Genomic DNA, 13,501 nt, shown 5'->3' on the forward strand with positions numbered 1-13,501 from the left:
GTCATGATCTCGCGGTCCGTGAGTTCGAGCCCCGCGTCGGGCTCTGTGCTGACGGCTCGGAGCCTGGAGCCTGCTTCGGATTCTGTGTCTCCCCCTCTCTCTGCCCCTTCCCTGCTCATGCTCTGTCTCTCTCTGTCTCTCAAAAATGAATAAATGTTAAAAAAAAAAATCTTTTTTTAAAAAGGCTGGATCATGCTGGAATTAGTTGAGGCCTTCTTGTCCCTCGAGGCCTGGAGAGAGCTGGCCTTGTCCACCCAGTCCTGGTCGCAGTTCCCCATGAGCGCTCCGACACTCCGCCGTCACCTTCGGCCCCGATTCTCTGCCTCTGGAGAACGTATTGCTTCTGCCCCTCTGTCTGCCCTGGTGTTGACCAAGTGTGGACCTTGGTGCCTGGTTGGCAAGGAGCCTTCTGCGGCCCCAGACTGGCCTGAGCATAGGGGGGCTTTTGGCTCGTGCGACTAAAATGTCCAGGGAGGGGTCCACTGGTTTCAGGCACGGCTGGATCCTGAAGGAGGCTCTCCTTCCACCTGTGGGTCTGTCTGTGCTCCTTCGTCGTGGCTTCACCCTCAGGCAGGCTGTCCCTGAGGGACTGCACTCACCTCAGCCATGCAGGCTTTCCCAGGGGGAAAAAACCCAGTCTTTCCAGGATGCCCTGGGGCCAGCAGCTTTTGTCACAAGCCCCTCCCTGAACCAGCTGTGGCTGGACACAGGGAAGGTGCCACGGTGTCAGGTCTGATTATATTCGTGGCCCCGGATGGGGTGCAGGGGCCTGTCAGTGCCACCAGGTAGCAAGGATAGGGGTGGAGCTCATGACCTGGAGAGGGAGCCTGGCTTTCCATAAGATCCTGCTCAAGGCCTTTGTGGGGGTCACGATTTGGGGAGCAGGGGGTCCACAACCCAGTGATGCCAGGTTTGAAAGGTGAGTGGTCATACTAGCACAGACATGGACCAGGGTCCCTGCCTGGTCCCCTATAGCCATGCAAGGGGGAAGGCACACAGGCCAGTGTCCTGTCCCGCAGAGCCAATGCCCAGGCCTCCAGAAACCCCTGTCTACACTAGCACGGCCACCTACAGAGCCTGTGTGGGCCTCTCCCCGAGCCCAGCCCTGGAGGAGACTGAGCAGCTGGAGTCTGCAGGGATGTGGACGGTCACGGACGTGTGGATGGGCATGGAAGTGGCTGCACAGGGCTGCATACGTGGGGCTCACGTGAGGCCTCGTGGGCAGGACTGGCTGTGGCTGAGAAGGCCACGTGAGGTTCCTGTGGGACTCTGATCTTCTGGACCCCGTCCAGGCCTTCTGGGACATCATGGGGCTGCTCGTCTAAGGTGGGGGCCTGCATGTTGCATTAAGTCGTTGCTGAACTCCTCCTGTGTGCAGGCTGGGGACACGTGCCCGCTGTCCGGGGACCCATGACTCATGGGTGGGGTGGGGCTTCACCAAGCCTCTTCATTCTCCTTTCAGAAGACACCCGACGGGAGCTGCTTCTGCCTCCGTTGCTGTAAGCACCCTGACCCAGGTCAGCGCCCCTCTCTTCCGGAATGCCTGCCTCTCAGCCACACCTCTCTAGGCTACCCTGTGCGTGGGGAGTGCCTTTTCAAACCCAACCATTTTCATTAGTGCCCGGCACTCCGGCACCTGCTTTTACCCTCCCCGACCTCCGAGGCTTCCTCTCCCCTCCCTCTGCCTTGCTCTCAGCTCCAGCCACCCATCTCCTTGTAGATCATCAAACACTTGTGCCTCAGGGCCTTTGCACTTGCTGTGCCTTCTTCTCTACTATCTTCACGGCTCTGCTCACGTAACATTTCATCAGAGATGCCCACTCCTGGATCCTGACTCTCCCGCCACTCCCATTACAGTCTTCCTCACTCTCACAACCTCTGTGCAAAGCAGGTCCCTACAGGGGTAGCCCAGGACAAAGTGGACCAGGAGGACACGAGGCGGAGTCCCCGAGAGGTGTGACACAGCCTGCCGCTCACATACCCGAGTCTGCCCTCTCGGAAGTCCAAAGCCTCACTGACGGTAGATATCCTTATTGAGTATCACTTTGTGTATGTTCTACGGGGCACGGCGCACCGTCCTTCCGGGTACCTCAGGGCTCCCCTCCTCCTCTGGCTCAGGTGTTCATCAGGTGCTTTGCTCCTCCTGGACGCGGGGGCAGAGATCTGTGCGGAGCACCCGTGTGGACTGAGCCGAGAGTGGGGGGTGCTGCGACTCCGGCCCTCCATCCCTGTCGGCGGATCCCCTGGAGCTCTGTTGTTAGGGGTTCTGTTTACTCCAAGGCGTTCTTGCCCCTTTTCTCTTGAGGTCCAGGATGTGCACCTCGTGGGTGGTGATGGGATACCCTCAAGGTTCTCTGACAGGAAACGAACTGATGTACTTGACCTACTGGAAGGAGGTCAGAAGCCTCAAAAAAGACAGACGAGGGGAAATGGCCCCCCAGGCACCAGCCTCTCTGCAGGGGGTTCTGCACGGGGCCACTCAGGCTGGTGGAAACTGGAGCAGAGAAGGAGCCAGAGGATCCCGACCAGAAATGCACAGCATCCTTGAACCCTGGAGACGTTTAAAGAGTCCCAGAGGCAGAAGCCGATAAGGTGGTCACGTGGACATCAATCTGCAAACACTTGTGGCTTGGCCCAGGCTCTGGGATGAGGTCCCTGCCCTGCTGCCAGATGGGAACACCCCAGGAGGGGCCCTTGGGGGTGCTGAGCGAGGTCTGAAGGGGCTGGTTCCCCGGGCCCGTCTCCCCACCCCACCCCACCCCAGGGACAAAGCAGGGGAGCGCGGTGCAGGGCGGAGCCGTAATGTGGGCGGGGCCCCAGGTAGCCCCTGCGGGGCGGAGCCGTGGTGTGGGCGGGGCCCCCAGGTAGTACCCCAGGGCAGGTGACCCTCACTACCCCTTCAGGAAGGCTGCGTGGGCAGAAGCTGCCCGGGTGGGCGCCCACTCCGGCTCTTCCATAGCGATGCTGCAGTAATAGGAGGGCTTGTGGGACAGAGGCGGCACCTGGAAGCTTCCTGGGGCTGAGGCCTGGGGAGGCTGTGAGACCCGCTCTGGCCCCTCCCTGTTTTTCTCTAGTAGCTCATTCTTCTTCCGGAAGGATCAAAGCCCGGACAGAAGGGTTTTGTATACACTGGGGTAAGTGCTGGATAAACACCCAGGGGCAGAGACGGGGGGGGGGGGGGGGGGGGGTTTCTACATGCCTGACCCTGTGCCCCCTCCCTCCCCCACTGCACAAATGGAAGGGTGGGCTCCAGCCTTGGGAGGCGGCCTCAGGGCGGCGGGCTCAGCCGGACCAGCTGCATCCGCCCGCAGGGCCCGTTGCCCCTCTGCCAGCCCCTCCGCTGCTTAATTATAAAGTATTTGGGGGCACCTGGCTGGCTCAGTCAGTTAAGCATCTGACTTCCGCTCAGGTCATGATCTCACGGTTGGAGGGTTCGAGCCTGGTGTCGGGCTCTGTGCTGACAGCTCAGAGCCTGGAGCCTGCTTCAGATCCTGTGTCTCCCCCTCTCTGCCCCTCCCCTGCTCGTGCGCTCTCTCTCTCCCTCTCTCTCTCTCCCTTGTCTCCAAAATGAATAAACATAAAAATTTTTTTAAATGCGAGCATTGTCAAGCAGCCAGGTGAAGAGCCCAGTTAATGTGCCCGCTGCCGACAGAACTGAGCAACTTTGCACCAGCTGTGAGCCATCCGGGCTCTTGTAATTTCCCAGGCACAGAATCAGCCCTTTTCCTTCAGGTATTTATTTGTTCTCCTTGGCTTGTCCATATTCTTTGTATATTCTGGGTATTAATCTTTCGTCTGTTTTATATAAATGTTGCAAATATCTGCCCGCTCCCCCAGGCTGCCGCCCTTCCCTGGGGCCTTCGTTGGGGCAGGGCCGCCCACCCCGCTGTCTTACACCTGCTGCCAGGCTCTGTTCCTGCCCTTCTGGTGGTGTTTAAAATCCAGTTTTGTGGGGCCCCTGGGTGGCTCAGTCAGTTGAGCGTCTGACTTCTGCTCAGGTCATGATCTCATGGTTCATGGATTCGAGCCCCACCAGGGCTCAGCACTGACAGCCGGTAGCCTGCTTGGGATTCTCTCTCTCTTCCTCTCTCTCTGCCTCTCCCTGACTCGTGGCTTTTCTCTCTCAAAATAAAGAAATAAACTTTAAAAAGAGAGAGATTCTCTCTCTAACAAAAAGCGCCAGTTTTGTGGATGTTAGTAAGAAAGATGTTCTTTTTCTTGGTCTTCTCCAACCTGGGCTGGAGGTTTGTCCAACACTTCCTGCCGAAGAGGCTGGTGTTTTCCAGGACTTTGAAACTCAAAGCTGAACCTGAGTCCAAGTCTGGACTCACCGTGGACGGGCCCTGCCTCAATTCCTCACGCTCCTAGCTACTTCATGTATGTGTTCACATCTGGCACGGTGAATTCGACTTTCATGCATTCTTTTTGCATTTATTGTGCACTTCAACGAAAATCATGCACGTCCATGATTTAAAGAACTCAGTAGCTTTATGAGATTTTCGGTGAAAAGCAGCTGTCCCCGGGGCCTCCTCCCCAGACACACCATCTCCAACCCTCACTACAAGGCACGCCTCTGGGCAGCTCTGGGTTCTCTGTCAGAGATGTGCCCACTCACTTGCTGCCTTGGAAGGTGAGGAATCAGCCCCCCAGCCCCACACCTACTTCCTGGCTGCTCTACCTTCCCGTTTTCACTCTCTGGGACTGGGTGAGGTTTGTGTCTGTGCCAAAGGGCAGAGCCATGCTCACAGCCCTGGCGTCCCGGTGGTGGCCCTGCAGTGCACACTCTTGGTCTGTGACTGTCCAGTTCCGGTCGTTTCCAATCTTGCCCCAAAGGAAGATAACCCAGAGCTCTGGGGCCCCTCGTCGCTGGTCCAGCCTGCCACTCCCCAGTGACATCCTCAGGAAAACAACATTCTGGATCAGTCTGATGGATTCATGTGAAGAAACCCAGGCCACACCGATCCTATAGTGTTCTCTGACCTCAGAGCTTGGCGGGGATTCCCCCAGAAGAGGTACAGGGCCTTCTCGGGCTCACCCCTCGCCCCTGCCTTCCATTTCCCCAGTATGGTCACATCACAGGTTCACCTTGGACATGGCTTGTAAGCAGCCATTCTGATTCACAGGCTTCCCTGCCTGGAGTTAAGGACTGCCTCCCCTCCTACTGCTTCTGTGTGCCTGGTACGAACAGTTGATGGACACTTTGTGGTCCTGTCATCGTTATCAGTCATTGTTCCAAGTGCATCTGTCCGTTGTCCTGTCCTGGAGGCCCCCCTCTGCGTTCTTCCCCCATGTGCGTGGGTCTCACCCCTGTGCAGGTGATGCCAATGGCCTGGGGCCGGCACCAGCTTCCCAGTGTCCCCTCCCCCACCCCCGTCCATATTCTCTGCTCCATCTCTGTGTCTTTGGTTCTGGCTTCTGGAAGAGTTCCTTAATTTTATCTTCATGCATTTCTATTCCAATGCTTCTTTCTTATTCTTTGATCATTGCCTTAACAAAGCTTCCTGTTCTCGGTGTTATGGACACAGTATCTTCTCTTTCTGAGGATTATAACTTTAAGGGACTTTTTGGTGGGAGGCCTCTTATTTTGCCCCCTCTCCCCCCACACTTCTGTATGATTTAGTCCTCCCCTTTCGTGAGGGAGGTGCTCCTTGGCTGTCCTTCCACGTGGACAGGAGGTCCAGCAGCTCCTTGTGGGTGTCCAACCAAGTCTGGTAGCTGGCCTGCTTCTCTCCTGGGAACCCTAAAACGAGGTCCTTTTCCTGGGCAGTCTGGCTTCTCCTGAGAAGGTTCGTCAGGTCTCCTGCTTGGGGTGAGGGGGGCACTCCCTGTCTTTCTGGCAGCATCCTGGAGCAGCGCTCGTGAAGGGAACCAGGGTCTGCAGGCTGGGAGACAGCCCCTCCTTGACACCCCTCCCCTGGGCCTCACCGCCCTCGACATTCCCACAGCTGGAATGCTTCAGACCCAGTTTCTTCCGAGGACAGAGTCTGATCTGGTTTTGTCCTGGGGGCAGGAGGCTTGGGCAAGGCCACCCAGCCTGGCTGCGGGACGTGGGTGAGGGACGTGGGGGTCAGGCCCTGCTGCCTTCCCTGGCAGGGACTGGGCTGTGACACTCAGACACCCTCGGGGTCAGCGTGAGCTCCATCGATTTCACAGTCCCTGCCTGTGTGCGTCGGGGTGGGTACAGGCCCTGGACCCCAGATGTCTGGCGGGGCCACGAGACTTGCCTCGGCCTGTGAAACGTGAGTAGGGTGACGAGGGCCATGAGTGAGCAGAAGCTTGAAGAGCCAGGACGCGCTTCTGCCTCCTGACTCGGCCACAGGCTCTGCCCCAGAGAAGGCTGCCCCTCCCCCTGACTCCTGGAACGCAGCAGGAACAGGAGTGTGTGTGGGCGGAGCTTCGGGGAGGAGCCAATGTGTGTGGGCGGGGCTGCAGGGAGGAGCCAGGGGGCACAGGGTGCCTGCAGGAGAGAGACAACTTGGCTGCCGCAGGGGCTGTGATTCAAGGGCTGCTCCTTACCGGGAGTCACTGCCCGAAGCTGACAGCTACTTGTGCCGAGTCACACACCACCTACCATCTTTCTTTGCATTACAGTGTGGTGGAAAGCAGTCAAATCTCTCATCTACTGTTGCCTTCTCTGCCTTCTCTGCAGTTCTCTTTGTTTTTGAGGGTTTTCCCTATTGTACAGTTCTTTCACTGCCATTTTAGAAGGGCGTGGGGAGGAGATGTGACTGATGAGCCTTTTTTTTTTTTTTAACGTTTATTCATTTTTGAGAGACAGAGACAGAGCGTGAGTGGGGAAGGGGTGGAGAGAGAAGAAGACACAGAATCTGAAGCAGGTTCCAGGCTTTGAACCGACAGCATGGAGCCCCTCGCGGGGCTCCAACTCACAAACTGTGAGATCATGACCTGAGCCGAAGTCAGACGCTTAACCGACTGAGCCACTCAGGTGCCCTGCTGTTGAGCCATTTTAAACTGGGATTGTGGTTGCCTGCTTTCCAGCGGTACAGTCAACACTTATGCTGACTTCCCAACACGTTTCGTTGACCTCTGTGCAATTCTGCTACTTGTATTCTGAGTGGAGTCACAGGCATCTTCAAACACACAGGGACCCAGGAGTCGGAAAGAAGGACCGGACGGCGTCGCCCAGAACAACGATAAAGAGGCACAGGACACAAGTAGACAGCACTCCACAGTCTCTGTGCATTTCCATTGTCCTCCCTCCCGTAGTCTTCCTCCCTGCTCCGTCCCTTCCTCCTCTCCTTTATTAATCTTCATTAATCTCCCGGGGCTCCTAACAAAGCAGCACAAACCTGGCCTAGAACAGTAGACAGGCTCTTTCACAGTCTGGAGGCCAGGAGGCCAGAACCCCAGGTGTGGGCAGAGCTGGCTCCCTCGGAGGCTCTTGGGGAGGGTCTGTCCTTGCCTCTGTCCTCACTGTGTTGCCCTCTCCCTGTGTGTTTGCGTCCAAATCTTCCCGTCCGGAGGCCCCTACTCCAGCATGACCTCATCTGAACTTGACGTCCTCTGCAAGGACTCCCTGTCCAAACAAGGTCCCATTCACAGGGACAAGGGTAGGACTCGACATGTCTCTCTGGGTGATGCCATTCAACCCTCTCAGCTTGTTTTTTTTTTTTTAATTTTTTAACATTTATTTATTATTGAGAGACAGAGAGACACAGAGCGTGAGCAGGGGAGGGGCAGAGAGAGGGAGACACAGAACCTGAAACAGGCTCTAGGCTCCGAGCTGTCAACACAGAGCCCGACACGGGGCTTGAACCCACGAACTGTGAGATCATGACCTGAGCCGAAGTCGGACGCCTAACCGACTGAGCCACCCAGGCGCCCCAACCCTCTCGGTTTTTAAGACTTGTTTTTATCCTTAGAATTCTAAAACTTACTACAATGTGTTAGGTCAAGACTTTATTTCCTCTTCTAACCTGAAAACCCACATTTCTCTTCACTTTTGGGGAAATTTTGCCTACTGTGTGTCTCTGCACATGCATGTGGTCTGAGTGGTTGTGGGTGTGTGTTTGCCCCTGCCTGCCTGTCTGTATCTGCCTGAGCGTCTGTGTGTGTCTGTGTCCGAGTGTGTGTGTGTCTGCGTGTCTGCGTATGTGTCTGAGTGTGTGCGTGTGTGAGACTGTGTGCGCCGTCCGTGCTTGGCGTGCCGAGTGATCAGTTCCAAAGATGTGCTCTGCCTAATCCCTGCGCGTGAGCTGCCTCACGTGGCAAAAGTGACTTCGCAGGTGGGGTTGGACTGAAGATCTTGAGGGGGGAGATCCCCCTGCATTGTCTAGATGAGCCCAGTATCATCACAAGAGTCCTTGTAACTGGGACCAAGGAGGGTCGGCCTAGAGAGCAGATCCGTAACAGGGTCTGGGAGAAGCAGGGTCAGAGAGAGGCTGGCTTTGCAGATGGGGGAGGGAGCATGAGCCAAGTTGGGCTGCGTGTGGCTTCTAGAAGCTGGAAAAAGCAAGGAAACGGGTTCGCCCTGGAGCCTCCAGAAGGAAACAGCGCTGATAACGCCTTGACTGTAGCCCAGTGAGACCCATGTCAGACTTTTTCTTCCAGAACCATCAAATACCTGCGTTGTCTTAAGCCATTCGGTTTGGGGCATCTTGTTAGAGCAGCCGTGGGAAAGGCGCGTGCCTGGCGCTTCTGGTTGTGAGCTCGCCTCTGTTTAGGCTCAGGGAGCCCAGGGAGAGCTTGCGGGGCACTTTGGGAGCCGAGCTGCTGCCCTCCGCCAGGGGAAACCTAGTCTATAAGTAATACATGGTCATTGATAAACTCTGAAAAGTACAGAAAAAATTAAAGAATTTGCAGGAAAGATTCATAATCTGGCTCACAGGCAAGCGAGCACTGTAAACGTTCAATACCTTTATTTCTATCCAACAGGGAAGAAGGAAGAGAGAGAGGGAAGGGGGGAGGGGGAGGGGGGCTAGGTTGCAACAGGAGTTTCTCTATTTTCCCACTTGCCTTGGGAACACTTTCCTGTCATGATGGTGTCTTAGCAACAGCAGTTGGATGACAGCACCGCGTCCCAAGGATATATGGAAGTCTTATTCAACTGTTAGTATCACTGGGTTTTTGCGGTGTTTCCACTTTCCCACCTTTGAGCTAAATCGTGCCTATTTTTTTAATATTATTTATTTTGAGAGAGAGAGAGAGAGAGCGTGTGTGAGCATGTGTGCGCGTGTGCGCGAGGGGGGCAGCGAGAGAGGGAGGGAGAATCCCAAGCAGGCTCCTTGCTGCCTGTGCAGAGCCCGATGCGGGGCTCCATCCCACGAACCGTGAGATCACGACCTGAGCCGAGATCAAGAGCCAGACGCTTAGCTGACTGACCCCCAGGTGCCCCGCGCCTCTCGATTTCTTCAGTGCTGATGCCTGGAGGTGGTGTTGCCGGGTCAGCAGGAGGGGGTGTTTTTTAAAGCTCCGCACCTGGGTAATATTATGCAGGACAGCATTGTTCCCCCCGCCGCCCGCCCCCGAGCCCCACTGCCAGGATCTGAACCCATCCGAGTCTGAGCTTGCCAGGTGGGCACTGGGCAAAGCAGCACTTTTCTGGTCCGGAGCCTGACACGACCCAGGGTGTGTCTAGAGAGGCTGTGCTGGCTGCTGGTGACTGGGAAGCTGGGCGGGAGGCAGAGGCTGCTGGCTAATGCGGAGGCACCTGAATGCACCAGTCTTCACCAAACTGGGTTTAGATGTTTCCGGAACTTCAAGTCAGTCTTAGAAGGTGAAGATTTGCTGTCTGTGAGGGTGGAGGAGACCTCGACCCAGGAGAGCCTGAGGATCCTCGAGGCTGCAGTTGGGGGCCGTCACCTCCCCAGGGCCAGCCGGGGCTCCCACCCTGCCACCTAGTGGGCCGGGGAGCAGGTCTGGGCAGGCCCAGGAGGTCACCTCCAGTCCAGACTTGGTGTTTTGTTTGTTTGTTTGTTTTTGCCCTGAGGGGAGTGAGTTTTCTTCTACCTTAACCTCCTTCCTGAGATCCTGAGGCCTTGAATGTGTTGTTTTGAAACAATCCTCATTGTTCTGAGATTTCAAAGTCAGCCAGCAGACACAGATAAGGCTGTTTTTTCTGAATACAGGAGTAAAATCTGGTCACTGACGTCTACTGGACCTGGAAAGTTAGGATAGCAAATAAAATAAGACTTAAGATCCACATGGCTGTGTCCAGTCCCCATATCCTGTCAGTTCAAAATAGTCCCCATGTGTATACACAATTAGCGTGTAGTTCTAAAACCTGGTTTTTCGCAGCGCCGGGGTAGCTCAGTCGGCTAAGCGTCGGACTTCTTGCGGTCCGTGGGTTCGAGCCCCGCGGCCGGTTCTGTGCTGATGGCTCGGAGCCTGGAGCTGCTTCGGGTTCTGTGTCTCCCTCTCTCTCTGCCCCTCCCCGGCTCCCGCTCTGTCTCTCTCTCAAAAATAAGTAAACATTAAAAAAAATTTTTGGGGCGCCTGGGTGGCGCAGTCGGTTAAGCGTCCGACTTCAGCCAGGTCACGATCTCGCGGTCCGTGAGTTCGAGCCCCGCGTCAGGCTCTGGGCTGATGGCTCAGAGCCTGGAGCCTGTTTCCGATTCTATGTCTCCCTCTCTCTGCCCCTCCCCTGTTCATGCTCTGTCTCTCTCTGTCCCAAAAATAAATAAACGTTGAAAAAAAAATTTAAAAAAAAATTTTTAAACTGGTTTTTCACTTAACGCCATCCCTGAGCATGTGTCCGTGGCATCTCTTCCGTCCCACGGCTGGAATCCTCCACCACCCTCCAGGAGCCGTCGGCCTCGTCCACAGACGGGCGTGGACAGGACACTCCTGCCCTTCTCAGTGGCTTTCCTGGTGGTGGCAGTGGGTGCCAGTTCGCGGCTGGAAAGTGAGGCTTCCTGGGGGTCGCACTTGAAGGCACAGAGCCTGGTGGGCGGAGAGCGGGATGGGAGGCGGAGGTGCAGAGCCCAGGGAGCCCAGGGCCTGTGTGGAACTGGGTGCTCCCCACGCCGGTTCCATCCTACACCCAAGCCCGGCGGCCATGCCATCTGCCCGTGCGGGGTACTCTCCCTGCAGTCTCTCGGTTGCCCGGACATCCCAGGACACCCCTGTGGCCCCGTGACACCCGCTGCCTGAGTGCTGCCTCCCGTCCACAGTCACCAGTGGGAGGCATTGTCCTCGGCCCGGGGAACACCCTCCCCTTCTCCATTCTCTTGAACCCCTGGACTCCGGGATCCAGGCTGATGGGCGCCTCTGGATGACACGGGAGCCCATAGGGGCCGGCTCAGCCATCCACACCCTCCTCCCACGACAGCCTGGGTCCCAAGGAGGGGCGGTGAGGCCGTCCCCACGCCCCCCCCCGCCCCCCCCCCCGCCGGCCGTGAGCTCTGCACCCTCTCATCCTTGCCTGGTTTAGGGTCTGAGAAGCCTGGGGATTCCCCTCTGGGACCTACTACCAGGGGCAAGGTGAAGCCCCCAGACCGCTCAGTCCCCTCCCACCCAGGGGGCGGTTCTGGTGCCTCCCCCGCCCAACACTGCCCCTGCCCCTTTGGACGGCGTGAGCTTCTGCAGCCCTCCCAAGATGAGTCCATTTGACCCTGACATTGGCCAGGAGAGCATGCACGTTAGAGCAGAAGCTTCTGGCCCGCCTTGTCCCACCCCTGGGGCCCCAGAACAGGGGGCCCCCCCGCAGAACTCTGACCCAGAGCCCCGGGGCACTGGGCCAGTGGGATCATTCAAGGCCACGGAGGCTGGGAGAGGCCTAGAGAGAGAGAAGCAACCATCCAGATGTTGTCCAGAGTGGTGGTGCCATTTTGCATTCGCACCGCGTAGGATGTATGAGAGTTCCGGGTTTTCATCCTCCTCCTGAATGACCAACTGTTCAGCTCTGCCTCAGGCAGAGGGGTTTTCAGGGATGTGGGACTTTCAGTGCCAGAACTGGAAACTCCCTATTATCAGTACCTTTGATTTTAGCCATTCTAACAGGCATGTAGACAGTACCTCGCTATGGTTTTGTTTGCATTTCCCTGATAGTTAATGACGTAAAGCATCTGTTCACGTGCTACTGCCATTCACCCATCTTAATTAATTATGTATTTATTTATGAGATAGAATGAGCAGGGGAGGGGCAGAGAGAGAGAGAGACAGAGAGAGAGACAGAGAACCCTAAGTAGGGTCTGCGCTGTCAGTGTAGAGCCCAACTCAGGGTTCCAACCCACAAACCATGAGATCATGACCGGAGCCGAAGTCAAGGGTTGGACGCCCAACCGACTGAGCCACCCAGGTGCTCCTCACCACCCCCTTTAATGAAGTGTCTATTCAAGTCTGTTCTCAATTTTTTTTTAATTGGGTTGTTTTCTAACTGTTGAGTTTGGAGAGCTCTGTGTATATACGTTGTATAGTATGTGTATAGTATAAATACATATTTCATGTACATACATCCGTACGTATGTATGTATGTATGTATGTATTTGGATATGTGCTTTGCAGTTTTTTCCCCCCAGCCTTGTAGCATGTCTTTTCCTTCTCTCAACAGTATCTTTCTGAAAGCAAAATTTAAAACATTTGTTGACATTCACTTTATCACTGCTTTTCTTTCTTTGCGTTAAAATGCACGTAACGTAGGGGCGCCTGGATGGCTCAGTCAGTTAAGCGTATGACTCTTGGTTTCAACTCAGGTCACGATCTCAGTTTCCTGAGTTCAAGCCCTGCATAGGGCTCCGTACTGACAGGGTGTAGCCTGCTTGAGATTCTCTGTCTCCCTCTGTCTCTGCTCCTCCCCCACTTGCGCTATCTCTCTCTCTCTCAAAAATAAACTTTAAAAAATTAAATACACATAACATAGACTATACAGTGTACAATTCAGTGGGATTAACAAATTCACGATGTTGTGTAATCATCACCACTATTTCCAGGACTTTTTAAAAATCACCCCAAACAGAAACTCTGTCCCTATTAAGTAATGATTCCCTGTTCCCCTCCTCAGCCCCTGGAAACCTGTATTTGACTTTGTCTTTTGAATTGGCCTATTCTCCATGCCTTAGGTAAGTGCAATCATGCAGTATTTGCCTCTTGTGACCGGCGTATGTCCCCTGCGTAATGTGTTTGTTGTTGTTTGTTCTATTTTAAATAGGCTCCATGCTGGGTGTGGACTTGGGACTTGAACACACCACCCAACACAGAACTTGGACTTGACCTCATCAAGATTGGGATGCTTAACTGACCAGCCACCCAGGAGCCCCTGCATAATGCTTTTAAAAGTTCATGTTGTAACACGTGTCAGAACGTAATTCCTTTTCTATTTTATTGTATTTTATTTACTTTAAATTGTGACATAACACACATAAAATTTACCATCTTAAAAGTTGTAAGTACATTAGCATTGTTGTGCACTCAATCTCCAGAACTCTTTATTTTGTGAGACAGACTCTGTGTCGATTAAACAGTAACTCCCCCCATTTCCCCTCCCCCGGACCCTGGCACCCACCGTCTACTCTGCGTAAATCTTCCCCCTCTAGGGACTCCA

General features: G+C 55.1%; 1 long non-coding RNA gene across 2 annotated transcripts; it reads left to right on the forward strand.

Annotated features, from left to right (window-relative positions):
* Window positions 1–2,677: 2,677 nt before the first annotated feature.
* LOC121014275 (uncharacterized) lies at window positions 2,678–13,372 on the forward strand. 2 transcript variants are annotated; one of them, XR_005783135.1, is made up of 3 exons: window positions 2,678–3,134; window positions 3,614–3,732; window positions 13,109–13,372. It is a non-coding gene; the product is annotated as an uncharacterized LOC121014275 (long non-coding RNA). The 2 variants fall into 2 exon arrangements; XR_005783134.1 differs by lacking the exon at window positions 3,614–3,732.
* The last annotated feature ends 129 nt before the right edge of the window (window positions 13,373–13,501 follow it).

This window comes from Herpailurus yagouaroundi, unplaced genomic scaffold, assembly GCF_014898765.1.
Source record: "Herpailurus yagouaroundi ecotype Mexico unplaced genomic scaffold, PumYag 202, whole genome shotgun sequence".
NCBI lineage: Eukaryota > Metazoa > Chordata > Mammalia > Carnivora > Felidae > Herpailurus > Herpailurus yagouaroundi.